At 37.9% G+C, this 16,054-nt stretch overlaps 1 pseudogene; it reads left to right on the top strand.

The window, feature by feature from the left end:
- The first annotated feature begins 295 nt into the window (after positions 1-295).
- Positions 296-666, top strand: LOC137222977 (large ribosomal subunit protein eL34-like; annotated as a pseudogene).
- Positions 667-16,054: the final 15,388 nt, after the last annotated feature.

Raw genomic sequence — 16,054 nt, 5'->3', positions numbered from 1 at the left:
ATCAAGCACCTTTTCTACATTTCAATAGCTCCCTAAATTGTGAATCTTACTTTCCCAAATTGAAACCCTACATTTCCAATCACCTTTTCTGCTAGCTAGCAGACATGTGACTTAGGTTCTGCCAACTTGATGCACCTGTGTGAGTCCTGATTCATATGTAAGTTACATCAGAAAAACAGCCAGGTATAAGGCACCCAACTTACTGGAGCACATAGAAGCAAGGGAAGTGAGTTCATGAGGTTGGCAATAATGGAGACCCTTTGTTCCTCCAGAGATATGCCTAAAGGCATTCAGAATGGTCCAGTGTTTGATGTACTATTGTAAGTTACCTGACAATATAGCCTCTAACAAACCTAGGCTGTCCTGAACCTCTGGTAATAGAATTGTTTACCTTTCCAACAGGAAGTTTGGGAAAGCACCAACGCATGTGGGCTGTGCACAGGCTGACTTTAAGGGCTTCATGTTGTGAGAACTGAAATTCTTATGAGGTAGTTTAAAATAAACAAAAAAAACATGTCAGTGAGGCCTACTTTGGATGCATATGTGCAAAATAAGTCCATGACAGAATCAAGTGTGTTTTCCTTAGTGAGGAACAGAAACATTGTCAAAGTGATGAAGGCATGAGCACAGAATCATAAACCTAAATTAAAAAATAAAGCTTTTTGAGTAACAAAACAGTTTAAAAACTAATAAAGTAAGATAAATTATTATGACAGTCCTTTTCTAATTGTGATGGAAGTACTGGGGGTATCAGAGCTTTAGTTGCTCAACCACAGAGTTCTGTGTTGTGGTCTGAGAATTGTTCCTTGAAGCTTATTAATATTTCTTGATAAATCTTCCTGTTTAAACTTGTGAGAGTGGAATCTACTGACATAGTGTAGGGAGGATGACCAATACAGTAATTTACATCGGAGGAAGTTACAGGCATCCCGCACTCCGAAAAAACAAACAAACAAAAAAAAAAAATGGGAATTTGAAATGGGTCATCTCATTTGAGTGAGTTTGAAGTCAGTGAGTAGAGAATTGATTAGCATTAGGAAAAGGATGTGAGTATTCCATGGCACATAGTGGCAAAACATTGACTTAACTCATCATTGTGGTCCCTTGGAATGAAGTGTGTATTAAAGTAACATTTTGAGGATTCAGTGTTTACTATTTACACCACTTTAGTGGGTATCAAAAATACCAAGGCTCTTTTGTGCATAGACTGCTTAGAGAGTTTAAAAAATAATTTAACAGCTCAAAGTTTTAAATTATTATTCAACCATTACTAGATAAGCAATAGATTCTCATAACATGCTTAAAATGTTTTTTTGTCATTTAGCAACAGGGCTGTTTAGCAACACAGAATCTGCTGTCGTCATCACTGTGTTTCAGGATAGGCAGAATCCACAGCTGCTTTAGGCCTCTTTCCATATGCATTCATTCATTCAACAGATATCTCTAGCCAACCACATAAAAGGAACTAATACAGATGATGCATTATAGAAACTAAAGAAATGGGTAAGTTCTCTGCCTTCAAGGATCAGAAAATAGATAAGAGGATAGGTATTAATAAGAAAAATGAAGCTGGCTAGGGAAACTAGAAGGATGGGGTAAAGTTTTACTGAAAATTATCAGGGAATGCCCTATGATAGTCTGGATACTCCACCAAGCAGACACCAAGATAAGATTAGATGAATAGAAACTACATGATTTCACCAACAGAAGAGTGACTTAATATTTAAAAGGTGTCACCCTAGCTACTCTATCATTCTACTGGTTCAGTGAGACCAGTTTTCATACATTTTTGTTTTCAAGATTTCTATCAACTACTGTATATCCTGTGAATTTGTCTTTCAATCAATGTTAAAAAATGAATGAATGAATGACTATAGTTCCAAACCATACTCATTTTTCTAAATTAAAATATAGAGAAAATAAAAGTGCTGTGGATCTCATTTCTGTAACATGTTAAAACTATAAAATATTATGTATTGTTTGCAAAAGGTTAAATATGTTATATGCAGAAAAATGATACAAGCTAACTTCCCGATGGTGGTTACTTCTGGGTAGAGAAGGAAAGAGAGGATTCTCACTTCAGATTAATTTGTAATTTTTTTTTTTTTTTTACAAAAAAAATTGGAGGAAAATATAACAAAATGTCAGCAATTTTAAATCCAGGATGATGCTGAACAGTTAGCTTTTGCTGTATAACATACCACTCCAAAACTTTTTTTTTGCTCAAAACACACCATTTATTTAAGCTCTTGATTTTATGGATGAGTTTAACTGATGGGTTCCACTGCTAAGTCTCTCCTGGGCTCACTTGTGTTTGTAGTCAACTGCCAGACCTTCATGGGTCTGGTCGCTATAGGGAGGCCCTTATCTAGGGCAGCTTTGTCTGCCAGGAGGCTACACCAGGCTTGTTCAAAAAGTGGAAGGAGGGGGTTCCCTGGTGGTGCAGTGGTTGAGAGTCCGCCTGCCGATGCAGGGGACACAGGTTTGTGCCCCGGTCCGGGAGGATCCCACATGCCACGGAGCGGCTGGGCCCGTGAGCCATGGCCGCTGAGCCTGCGCGTCCGGAGCCTGTGCTCCGCAACGGGAGAGGCCACAGCAGTGAGAGGCCCGCGTACCACCAAAAAAAAAAAAGTGGAAGGACGGATTCAAAAACCACAAGAGGTAAAATCCAGTGTGCAAGCATCTTTCAAGGTTCTACTTGCATCATACTTGCTAAAGAGCCTTTGGCACATGGCTAATCCAGATTCAAGAGGTGAACGTGGGTAAATAGATTCCATCTATTGATGGAAGGAGCTCAAACTATTGTCATCATTTCTGCAAAAACACCACAATTCTCCTGATCACAACTGTTCACATTCCTCCTGCCTGAAACATGTTCATTTCTACCCCAGGATCCTCCAGAATCTCACTGAATTGCACATCAAGCTTGAAGTAAAGGATCTCACGGTCTCTATTAATGGGAATACAGATGATGTCCCTCTGGTGGTTTCTCTTAATTCATGGCCCTATGAACTAAAAAGGCAAGTTATCTGCTATCTGTCCCACACACACACATGCACATGATACAATGATGAAAGAGGGGCAACATAACTGCAGTTGACACCCATTCACAGGGAGGATGTATGAGAGGTACATAGCAGTCACTGGTCCATAGCTATTATAAATTACTCCTGGGTAAACATTGCCAGGTTCTCTTACCCTGGGGACAGGACCTAGTCATTTCCCTGGAATTGGCTCCCAGTTCACAACTGAATCTCTACTATTACCATAAGAATATCTATTTTCCTGTTCTTCTCCATACCTGGCTCTTAACTCCTCATACCAGGTTCTTGGCTTCATCCTTTGAGAAATTCTACCTTTTCTCTGTGAAAAGCTGAGATTACTCAACCTGTTTTCTGTCCATAGAAAATAAAAGGCCCAGAGGCTTTTATGCAATTTTCTTGGTCCCTTTGTTTCAAGATGGGATCCTTTTAACTGACATAACTGCCTTTAAAAATCTTTATAGGCTATCTGTGTATCAGATAATAGACCATTGCGCTTCATAAAAGCCACATCACTAATTGTTTTCCAGACAGACTTTTCTCTATTTTGAACACATACAACTACTTAAATCTTTAGAGGTCTTAACAAAGGGTCTAAAGCCAACACCCTAGATTTGATCTGATGCCATGACCCTGCTTTGATCATCGTGACCCTGATGCAAAGTTTCATTGGCAATTCTTTGGTTTTCATCTTCCAGTTTTTTATTTATTTTAAGAATCTGCCCTTAGCTGAAGACAAACAGTTTCATTTTCCAGTTTATCACTTTCTGGCCCATTTACATTCCCTCTAAATTCTTCTGGCAAACTGAATCATTCTTTCTTTAGCTCATCTCTCTCTTCCTGGAGCCTATTTATTTTAGGCAGATAAAAGAAAACAATAGACATGTTCAACATTCTGCTTGGAAATCATGTTGCCAATGACAAGTTCATTAGTTCATTTCTGTCTCCAAGTTATTGTCGCTGACAGTTTTGACCTTTTTTTCCATCCTGCCATTTACTTGACAAATTTCAGCATCCACAAAGTTTGCTTAATATTTTTCCAGGCTTTGTTAATAGCACCTTTTTCTCCCCCAATTATGGAAATTTATTGACTAACATGATCACACATTATATGTGGGAATTAAGACAATTACAGCATGTATACTTTACCTCAGGTGTTGACATATCCACTGATATCATCATCATCGAAATTCATATGACAGTATAAATTATTCAGGAAATACTTTATATACTTTATCTCATTTAATATTCACAGAAACATTATAAAGTGATTTTTTAATGGATGTATTTTATGGTTGAGAAACAAGGAGGTTTAGAAAGTTTTAAGTAACAAACCCAAGTTCACTCCCAAAATTCCCAAGTTGTGCACAAGGTAATCTTCAGTATCTACTAAATAGCCCGTGGACAAATTCAAAGCAAAATATAAAGTCGGAGAACTTGGTTTTTCTTTTATGAATTTCCTCAGTGCCCCTTGATGATCTCAATTCCTTTGTGTGACCAAGAAACCAATTCAATGGTAAATAAAAGATATAGTTTCTAAAAGTACTAAACAGTCATGATTTACAATTGCTTTTTATCAGAAGAGTTTAGAAAAGAATGTCAGTTGGTAGGATGTGTACTACAGTAGTTTTGTCCTTGTCAGGAGGTAACTGGAAGTGACAAATTGTCCCTTCTCTCTTACCCACATGGAATACCAGTGACAGAAAGTGTCCGCAATGCAACACACTGCTTTTGAAACCTTGTATACTACAGTCCCAAAGTTAACAGATGGGATCCTTATCAAGTCTGAAAGGAACAGAGGAGGGAGCCCAGGAGAGTGAAAAGGCTAACAGCATCTTTAATATTTTCCATTGTTCCTTCATTCAGTACCACAAGTTTTCTGTTCCTGTTATGGGAACACTCTGTTTCTAATTTATGTATCAGTTATCTAGTGCTATGTAACAAACTACAGTCATCGCTCAATATTTTGGGTGGGGGGATGGGGGCGGGGCGGGATTTGTTTCCAGGAACACCCTGGATACCGAAATCTGAAGATGCTGAAGTCCTTATATAAATGGCATAGTACAGTTGGCCCTCCACATTCATGAATACAGAGGGCTGATTGCACTTCACACTTGATGGATTAAAACAATGGCTCTTTACCTCAGCTAGGCAGTTCTTCTGGTTCACCTGGTCTTACACTTGAACCTACAGTAGCTACCAGGACAGCAGGGGTTAGGGTCATGGTTGGAGGGGTGGAGACTTCTTGTGTCTTTGCTCAGAAGAATCACTTATTCTCTCTCAGGCTATCCAGGGGTGTTTTACACAGTGCTGGAAGACTTCCAAGAGTCACAAAAGAATAAACACCAATTTACAAGCATTTTTCAAGTATCTGCCTATGATATGCTCATTAACGTCTGGTTGGCCAAATAAAGCTGTGTGGCCAATACAGAGTCAAGGGCAGAAAATCTACCTCTTCTTGGGAAGGCAAGTCTTTGCAGCCAATTTTGTAGTCTAGCACAGGTTATATTATTTTCTGTATGTCAAAATATATAATTGTAAATTTTTAAAAAGCATTTAAATAAATTTTAAAAGAGTAAGCATTGTGAAAATTAAGGTTTTTCTAATATCAATGCATATGTATTAATGTCATTCCTCATTGAAGTAATCATTGTTTATTTTATAAAGGTTATTAGTTTGTATTTTAATTTCTACATTTATTAATTTAATTTTCATTCATTCATTTACTATTTATAGAGCTAATTTCACAAGCAGATGAATAAAGAATTAGCCCAGGGATTTGTAAAACTCAAAGTAATTGTTGCTATGCTTCTAATGGCCTAAGGAAATACAACAGGACAGTTTTTTTTCCCTAACATAGTCCCACTTTCCCCTTCAACATACACACTGGATGCCACTGAGTTCAAAGTTTTCCTCCTACAGGTAACTTCAAAAAAAAAAAAAAAAAGAAAATTAAAATCTTATTTTTCTCTCAAAAAAAAACACACCTCATTTAACAATAAATGCTGGAGAGAGCATGGAGAACAGGAAACCCTCTACACTGTTGGTGGGAATGTAAATTGATACAGCCACTATGGAGAACAGTATGGAAGTTTCTCAAAAAACTAAAAATAGAGTCACCATATGATCCAGCAGTCCCACTCCTGGGCATGTATCCAGACAAAACTATAATTCAAAAAGATACATGAACCTGTATGTTCATAGTAGCACTATTTACAATAGCCAAGACATGGAAACAACCTAAATGTCTATCGACAGATGAATGGATAAAGAAGATGTGGGGTGTGTGTGTGTGTGTGTGTGTGTATACACACATACATATACATACAGTAGAATATTAGTCATAAAAAAGAATCAGATAATGCCATTTGCAGCAACATGGATGGACATAGAGATTATTATACTAAATGAAGTAAGTCAGAAAAAGAAAGACAAATACTATATGACATCAGTTTTATGTGGAATCTAAAGTATGACACAAATGAACATACCTACGAAACAGAAACAGACTCACAGACATAGAAAACAGACTTGTGGTTGCCGGGGTGGGGGGACATGGGGGAGGGAAGGATTGGAGTTTGGGATTAGCAGATGCATACTATCATATATAGGATGGATAAACAACAAGGTCCTACTGTATAGCAAGGGGAACTATATTCAATATCCTGTGATAAACCATAATGGAAAAGAATATGAAAAAAATATATATGTATAACTGAATCACTTTGCTGTACACCAGAAGTTAACACAACATTGTAAATCAACTATACTTCAGTAAAATAAAATAAAAAAAACTTGTTTGAAACGAAAGTAAATATTTTTAGTAATATGGATGCCATAGTTGCTTGTCTTTGGTAATGTTTTCAGAAAAACCAAATTTACCAAAATACAGCATGGAGTTACTTTACACAATGTCAAAAATATATGACCATATGTTTTCAATATTGATGTTTTTTAAAAAAATATTGTAGGTAAATTTTTGTTTATTATATAAGTAATATTACAAAGTATCAGTTATATTTTGTCAGTATTATAGAAACACAAGATGTAATCTTGCAGTGTAAATACCATGGATTCTTTACATTGTTAAGAGATATCACTAAAACTGATGAACTCCAACTCTTCTCAGTCTTTTCATCACTTGGCTAAAGATCCTCATTCTGTTCCTTTAATTCCTGCTTCCTAGTACTCTGAAACTGAAATTCCAACTGTATGTAAAATACATAATTAAAACAGCTGTTTAAGAAAACAGCCAGACCAAAAAATAATTCTTTCCTCTATTAGTACCCAACGTCCTTTGGGAAACTTATCTTTTGCCTTTGGATAAAATCAAGTGGGCCTATTAGGTTCCCCATCTTTTCCTAACTAGAGAACAGGCATATGGTCAAACTAGGCCAATCATAACACTGTGATAAAGCAAAATTTTCTGTTTCAAAAAAAAGGCAAATGACAACATTTTAATTAATAATAAGTACAATTAAAAAAACACATTTATCTGTAAAAGCAAGCTTTCCAAAATCTAAAATCTACACCCAAGCATCGCTTAGGCATTACTATTAACTGGTCCTCTCTACACACTTCATTTTTACTCTGATAATCTCAGAATTGCCATTGATAACAGGATATCCATGAAATAAGAAAATTATGATTGGTACTTTGTGTTCTCCATCAACAATAAATGAGCTGGAAAGAATACATTCAAAGAGGCATAAAACATTTTGCTTTAAACACAAAGCAAATCAATACTAATCTGATCCAGTCAAGAAGTAAAAGCACATGTTATATATCATTCAACCCTTTTTTCAAATGTACACTTGTCATATACAAGGTTTTTGATGTTGTCATAGAATTTGATGGTTATGTTCAGTTAGAGGAAGGAAGAATAACACACTGGACAAGTTCATTCCCAAACTTGCCATTTTTAAAAACTGAATACATTTTAAAGAAAATGGAATTTAATAAAAAAGTTTGCTAGAATATCCATCATACACACTGTCAGTAATAGTCCTCCGTTCCAGCATTGTATTTATTCATTCGTTGAGAAAATATTGATTAAACAACTACTATAGGCTACCATGATTATAGGTGCCAAGTTTAGAGCAGTGAACAGACAGAAAATTCCATGTTTACACAGGGTGTATATTTTGATGCTCTTTGGTCCTGATCACTTCAGTGACAGGGACCCCCATCCTTGAGTTCCTCTCTCCTTCTGCTAATAATAACCATGTTAGTTTTCTCCAGTTCTTATTCTTGAATTTTAAAAATTCTTAGAACAGGTCAATAAGGTTTAATCACAAAGTCTTGGATTCCAAATTTTGTTCCTTGATGCTGGTAAAACTTTTTTAAACTTATTTTTAGTTGAATTTTATATTGCATTCCAATAAATTGTTTTCGTAAACATTTCTAGACTTCATCAATGTAAGGTCTGTTGGCCCGGGTGAAAGCAGGCCCGGGGGGTAAGAGAAAACATCGACCAGTATGAGGTAGGAGAGGCATCGGGACATAGTAACCTCACCTATTCTGGGAATCAACAAGAGACTCTAACTTCCTGCCCAGAAAACAATGGGGCTGACGGGAAGGGAAAATGGGCTTACGTCCCACAACAGACCAACCAACACCTGGCCCTGTTGTATCCTCACCAAATAAGGAATTACCCTGTATAGCAAACCACCCCCTCCCCTTGCAAGTCGCCTTCTGCTTTTACCCCAATAAAAATCCCCCTCATCCAGTACTGGACGCGACTTCTCTGGCCCCTTTCTCTCGGACCAGTGAACCTAGCCCGGGAGCGCTCCCTAATAAAGCTCACGAAGCTTTCCTCTGTTTCGCGGTGCCGTTTGTTAAGATCCGACCTTACAATCAATAGATGATATATATCCTACTCAGAATACAAATTGGAAGTTGGGAAGGCAGGTGAATTCTGGAAGTAGATATTTGAGATCCTTAAGGAAGAGTATGCAGGCTGCAAAGCAAAGCAAGAATAAAACCCTGTTGAACACTGAGTGTCAGAGAGTGAAAGGATAAATCACCAAGAGGAATTTAAAAGGATTAGAAGATTGATTGGAATCCAGGTTCTGGGAGGCCAAGGGAAGACAGTTTCAAAAAGTAGGGAAAGTATGTAATGTTGGATGTCATAGAAATTGATATCTGTGATCATATGTTAATCCAGTTTGCTTAGATCATTCTTTGTTCTTAATTGATCAGTTTATTCTTTTTTTTCAGTAAAACATTTCTAAGAAAGTGATTGACTAAAAGTATGAACACCTTGAGCTGGAAGTAAGAAGTTTGTGGTTCCAGTTCTTACTCACTTGGTAAAGGTGCTGAACATCTATGAATCTGTTTCTTGATTTTCAAAATAATATACATGATACCTATTCTACTGAAACATTTTTGTGAAGATCAAATCGGTATACATATGAAAATACTTTGTAAAATATTATATGACTTAAGGAAGATATTTATGCTTTAGAAAAATAAGTTTTTTTTTAACTACAGACCTTTCTACTATCTCATCTGCTAAATTTAAATTATTTCTTTCATTTATTTAATCAGATTGAATGGAGTACTCACACATGAGAACAGATCTGATGTAATCTTTAAGATACTCCTCGGGAAATTATAATCAAGCAAAAGGTAATTTTTGCCTATAGAAGTATGATTGAAATTTACCCAAGAACGTTATCCTGAAATAACCTCTGGGAGTCAAGAAGGTGAGACAATATTAACAAAGGAGTTAATTTAGCAAAGTCGGTGATAAGCATGTCAATCAAAAACTTGAGAAATATTTGCAATAATCTGCTTTTGAATAGTCGTTTACTGTATTTTTTAAGTCTTCCTATTTCACATAGAAAATGAACTTGAATCACAACAATTTTGCTTAAATGGATATGAAAGAATTTTCAAACAGTCATTACAACTCCAACTTTTTTTCAGCTAAAAAAAGTAGAATTTCTCTGTTTTTCTAGATTATATCATTGAAAATAATCTAAAGGATTAATTGCCCTTATTGAACCACCATTTAGGAAAGCATCACCAATTGTTTGAGGGATCTCATTGCCGAAAAGCTTCATACAACCTTTCTTCCACTGTAAGTAACACCTATAACCTAAGACTCTAGACTGCTCTGTGTCGAAAGGATTTTCAGAGCACATATATAGTTGAATATATCTGTGTTATGCACACATGTGGTATTTTTAACACATGTATATGTGTATAGAATCTTATTATTTTCCAAACCCTTTTCTCATTCCGGCCTTAGGCTGTGAGTTGCTGTTTTCTCAAACCAAACTTATTTCCTCCAGGTCTTTATTCTGCTCAACCCATCACCTCCCTCACTTCTCTGATAAAATGTCACCTACTACAACTTTTCTTTCTTGACAACCTTATCTAAATAGAAGCCAGGACCTGAAGAACAGGGTAACCTAGTTTTTCAGGATGATTTTTCACATAAAGACAACTGAGTTTTCTCTTTTACAGGATAAAAAATCTCCTGGTTTTGTATTCTCATCATTCCTGTAACTGTCCTCTAAATGTTTTCCATTTTATCATAATACTTTTTATTTGCCTGTCTAAAACTCAAAAAACAAAATGAATACATTACCTCTTTCATTCTAGAGGCTACACTTCTATTAAAGTACTTATTAGCATGTTTGGCCATTACTTTTTACTGTTATCACACACTCAACTTACTGGAAATTTAAATACCTAAATTGTATGTGATTCTATTGAGGCATTGTGACCTCTTAGATTTTGCAGTTATTTCTGGAACTCTGGTTTCAGACTCTACATGGATACATATTAAATGTGCTATATTTGGCTCATAATTTCCAAATTATTGATACAGTTATTTTCGCTGATGTACTTATTTGTTGATCTCCTCTCAGAAATTTATTCTAAAATTTCCCAAGTTAATAATAAAGATTTCATTAACTTGTTTGAACTGTTTTCATCCTAAAGGCATGGTTAAACACCTGTGGGAACAATCAGTTCCCAGAGCACAATGACACTGTGGAAGTCTACAGAGCTACAAAAGCATGATCCATAATTCAACTAAACATAATAAGGGTACAGCCTTTGCCAAGGAAACTTTGAAATTGCTTTAATCATTCTAACCAAACTTTGTTTTCTAGCTAGCATGGCTCAGTTTTATTTGCCTGAAGATAAAAGGCTAAAATTGTTCTGGACATTCTTCTCACTTATATTCAGGCTAAACCTTGTCACTGAGGTCCTCATACATTCTCATAACTCCAAGAACAAATTATGTGGCAATAAAGTTCAAAGGGAAGACTCCAGCCCTAACTGATACTCATTCTTCAGAAATATTCCTAAATGTTGATTCTCATAATAGAGAATATTTATATTATCAGATAATCCTCTAACTTTGGGAAACTACCTTCTTCAACATTAACGTATGTATCTAGTAGAAAATAACCTTCGTTGAGGCAGGAGATAGATGGGCCCCAGGCTGAGCAACTGGAGTTGCTCCCTGTGGACAGATACTCCAAAATAGCAAGAGCGAGAGAAGAGCTGAGCCCTGCCCAGATAAGAGACAAAAGACCACGTAATCTTAATTCTCAAAGTCAAGCAGACCTTCCCAACTATGCACGCGCAGAAAGGCTCTGTGAAGGTCAAAAAGGGAGGGGGCGCCACCTCATAGTAAGTAATGTCAACCTACCCATAGGCCTCTTCACTAGAATCCATCTTGGCTAAGAGATGCATGCACACACATGGTAGGACCCTGAGATATACCAAATATGGACTCAGAACCAGGCAAATCAAAATAATTGGCCAAAGGAAACCCAGAAGAAATGCCTCATATATGTGATTCAAACTACCACAAGGGCATGACTCTCTCTCTGAGTCCACCCTTGTGTCTATCCACAAGTACCCTTTTCCCTCCTAATAAACACTTTACTTGTTTCACCACTTTCCGTCTCCATGTGGAAATTCATTTATACAAAGCTGCTGGACCTTGTTTCTGGCCACTGGTCCCTGGTGGTCTAGTGGTTGGAATTCAGCGCTCTCACTGCCGCGGCCTGACTTCAATCTCTTGCCGGGAACTGAAATCCTGCTTCAAGCCACTGCAGGCCGAGGCCACCCAAGATCATCATGATACTCACCTTCCCAGCCATAGCAGTGATCCATGGCCTACTAATTAGAATGCCCATTGTACCTTGTAACTTTACTATATAGTTCCTAGCAAGGCTCTATGAGTAATTATCTGTTTAACACATGTACACATCATTAGACTGTAACAAATGCAATGTTAGAAACCATGTCTGTTGCTTAACATTGAAGCACTAAGATTAACACAGTGTCTTTCCCCAAGTAGGTCTACTTTCTCTTTTATACCATCTTAGTCTGTTCAGGCTGCTTTAATAAAATACCAGATTTAGTGGCCTGTAAACAACAGCAATGCATTTCTCACAGTTCTGGAGACTGGGAAGTCCAAGATCAAGAACCTGTTTCCTGGCTCAGAAATGACAGCCTTCTCACCGTAACCTCACATGGTGGAAGGGGGTGAGGGAGCACTTTGGGGCCTCCTTCATTAGATGCCTAAAGAATTAAGATAAAAGGTCTGTTCGAAGAAGAGTGCTATCCACAGAGATATCTACAAAGAATATGGGCTAGGTGTGGTGGGGGAGAAACCAGAGTCCACTCTGCCCCATTGTCTCTGCAGGGCCCAGCAAATATTTGTTTACCAAACATCTGCTTTTTTATCTCCATATAAATTGCCTTCCTCCAAATCCCAAACCTCTTCCCCAACATTCTCTTTTGTCTTTAGCTGAAGATAATATTTAAGGTGAGGACTTTGGCTATTTTGGCAAGTTAGTTTCCCTGGATCTCTCCCACGTGTACAGGATGTATGCATGTTATTAAACTTTTGTCTTTTTTCTCCTGTTTATCTGTCTCGTGTCAATTTAATTCTTAGACTAGCGAGAAGAACTTAGAAGGGTAAGAGGGGTTTTTTTGTTGTTGTTTTTTCCTCCCAACAGCATAAATTCTGCCCTCATGACCTATCTTCCAAAGGTCCCATCTCCAAATACCATCACATTGGAAATTAGATTTCAACATATGAATTCTGGGAGAACATAAGCATTCAGTCTATAGCATATAGGGAAAGCATAATGTTGGCCCCTAAAGTTTTAAACTCCAACAAATTTGGTAAACCTATGGGCTGATTCTATCACTACCATCATGACACCTAGGCAAGAGGAACCACTGATATGTATCCATCATTTTTAAGAGCATCAGAAATTATGGGCATAGAAATACATACAGGCATGCACACACCCACTCACCCCCCCCCCCCACACACACACACACCACAGAAACAATTCTTTCACTTGGGATGCACTAGCCAGCACTCACATACACTATGTATGTCTGCTGTTATATGTCTAATTCTTCATCACAAAACACAACTATATCTGAATGTCATGAAGGTTTGCAGAAGCTGTTGCTGTCATTGCTGAAGACAAATACTATTTTGCATTGCAGAGAGGACCTGTGTGATGGAAGTGCTTAGATAAGAAAAAAGACAATTTAATTAACTTGTCAAATCCTTCCTCTTTGATAGCAAGAATGTAATAGATTCTTGCATGATGAGGTACAGTGTCAAGCATCTGCTTTACTGTTTTTCTTGATGCCCGAGTGTGTGATACCAAGGTACCCACAAGTTAGGACAATAGTCACAACAATGGCATGCGGTGGCTGAGGAATTTTTTTCACTATTAAATATTCTGTTCTATTTCTAAACTTGTGTATGCATGAAATAGGTATTTGTCAGAGTTCTCCAGAGAAACAAAACCATTAAGATATATATAGAGAGAGACAGAGAGAGACAGAGAGACAGGGTAAGGCAGAGAGAAGAGAAATTTATTAGAAGGAATTGGTTCATGTGACTACAGAGGCTGACAGGTTCCAAGATCTGCAGGGTGGTTGGCAAGCTGGGGATCCAGGAAAGTCAATGTTTCAGTTGAAGTCCAAAGGCAGGAAATAAACAATGTCCCACATGGAAGACTAAGAGAGAGAAGGAAGGAATCAAGGAATTCTCATTTACTCGGGGGAGGGTCAGTTTTTTTCTTTATTCAGGCCTTCAACTAACTGGATGAGGCCTACCCACAGTAAAGAAGACAGTCTGCTTTACACAATTAGCAGACATTTGGTTCTGTCCAAAATGTCCATTGAAACATTTGGTTCATGCCAAAAGGTCTTTGAAATTTGGTTCTATCAAAAATGTTCAACATATTTGGTCCATGCAAAATGGTCCTTGATATTTTGTCCTTTCAAAAACACTTACACTTAGAAAACATCCCCAAGTTCAAATAGTCCACAAAGTTTATTAATACTATTGGTTTACAGGATGAATACATTAAAAATACTATCATGTTTTATTGATCCAATCATTGTGCTGTGGCTGCAGTGCCAGAAATAAACCTTCTTGCCTCTGTAGCCTAGTTGGTAATGGACTGTGGGTTTAGGTAGATGGATTAGGATTTGATCTTGCAGAAGAGTGAGATTTGTATTAACTAGGAGTACCAAAAGGAGTCCTATAGTTAGAGGACAAAGGACAACAAATGAGAATGGGATCTCATGATGCATGGTGCATTTATATGTCACTGGACATTTGACTGGATGTGGCTGAGTTGTTAAATAAGGGTGGAGTTTAAAAGGAGGAGCTTGTTCAAGCCACTATGTAAAATATGTGGCAAACATGTTGACATAAACACTTTACAGAGCATCTTGTTTATTTTCGAAGAATGAGAAGAGTGTGTCTCTCCCACCACACAGTGGTCAGGTATAACAGCTGCCATGAGAGGGGTTACTGGGCATCTAATTAAACCCTCTACATCTGTCCCACTGCCCAGGGTTAAGAGGTAATGTTTCCCTTGAATAGATGTCCTATAGAGGTATGATTGTCGTAAATCACAAGAAGTGTCTGCTGCTATTTGGAGAGGTTTTAGTGGATGTGATGCCCACAGTTACCCGCCAATTGGCTAGTGCTTAGCTACTGGCTGATCTGACCTGGTCAAAATGGATACTGAATTCATAAGACATCAGTAAGGTTTCCCCGTCCAGTAAACCAGCAACCATTAGTCAGATGACTACTAAAACAAAACAAAACAAAAAACCTCTTCCCCTTTGTTTGGCAATATATTTTTATTTCAAAATATGGCAGAAGTAATATACTCATAAAAACAAAAGCCAGTGCTACATTGTAATGGTTTTTGTCACCATTTCCATTCCTTTAAAAGAGATAGGAGTAAAAGGTACTAGTGTTTTAGTTATTGATCAAGATAATGGAGTAGGAACACACAGAACTCACCTCCTCCCATGAACACATCAAAAATACATCTACAAGTAGAACAATTTCATTGAAAACTAACTGTAAACTGGCAGAAAGACTCCTGTACAACCAAGGATGTAAGAAATGTCCACATAGAATCAGGTAAGAAGGGACAAAAAGGGTTGAGACATGTGCCCCTGGGACTGGACTCAGAGGGAAAGGAAGATTACACAGGGGGAGATCCACCCTGGAGGGTGAACAGTTCGAGCCACATATTGGGCATCCAGCCCCGGGTGCAAACACAGGGGAAAAAAGTCCCCTTGGCTTGTTGGAAGGCTGCTGGGATTAACAGGTAGGCTGTGGGAAGCCTGGACTCTGCTTGTGAGGAGTGCGTGCATACTTGCTTACTCCTGAAACAGGGTGGACAGGATGGATTCAAACTGTACTAGTGGTTGACTGGCTTCCTATGAGCATCCCTGTATGAGACCCAGCCCAAGCCAAATGAAAGCTCCAGCCTGCTTGCTTCATGTCGCGGTTCTACGCTGGACCAAGGGCTGTCACGACCAAGGAAAGCACTCAGCCATGAGACACAGCGGTGGCTCAGATCCAAAGTGGCAACTGAACAGGGCAGGGAAAGCTGTTACTGGTGCTTACACAGGGAACACATCAGAAGCAGCCCTGAACTCTGTCTGCAGCCAAAACACCACAGTTCCCACTCTGACCCAGA

Source organism: Pseudorca crassidens, chromosome 4, assembly GCF_039906515.1.
Source record: "Pseudorca crassidens isolate mPseCra1 chromosome 4, mPseCra1.hap1, whole genome shotgun sequence".
Classification (NCBI taxonomy): domain Eukaryota; kingdom Metazoa; phylum Chordata; class Mammalia; order Artiodactyla; family Delphinidae; genus Pseudorca; species Pseudorca crassidens.
The sequence above is the reverse complement of the archived record's forward strand: the minus strand, read 5'-3'. Positions and strand labels throughout refer to the sequence as shown.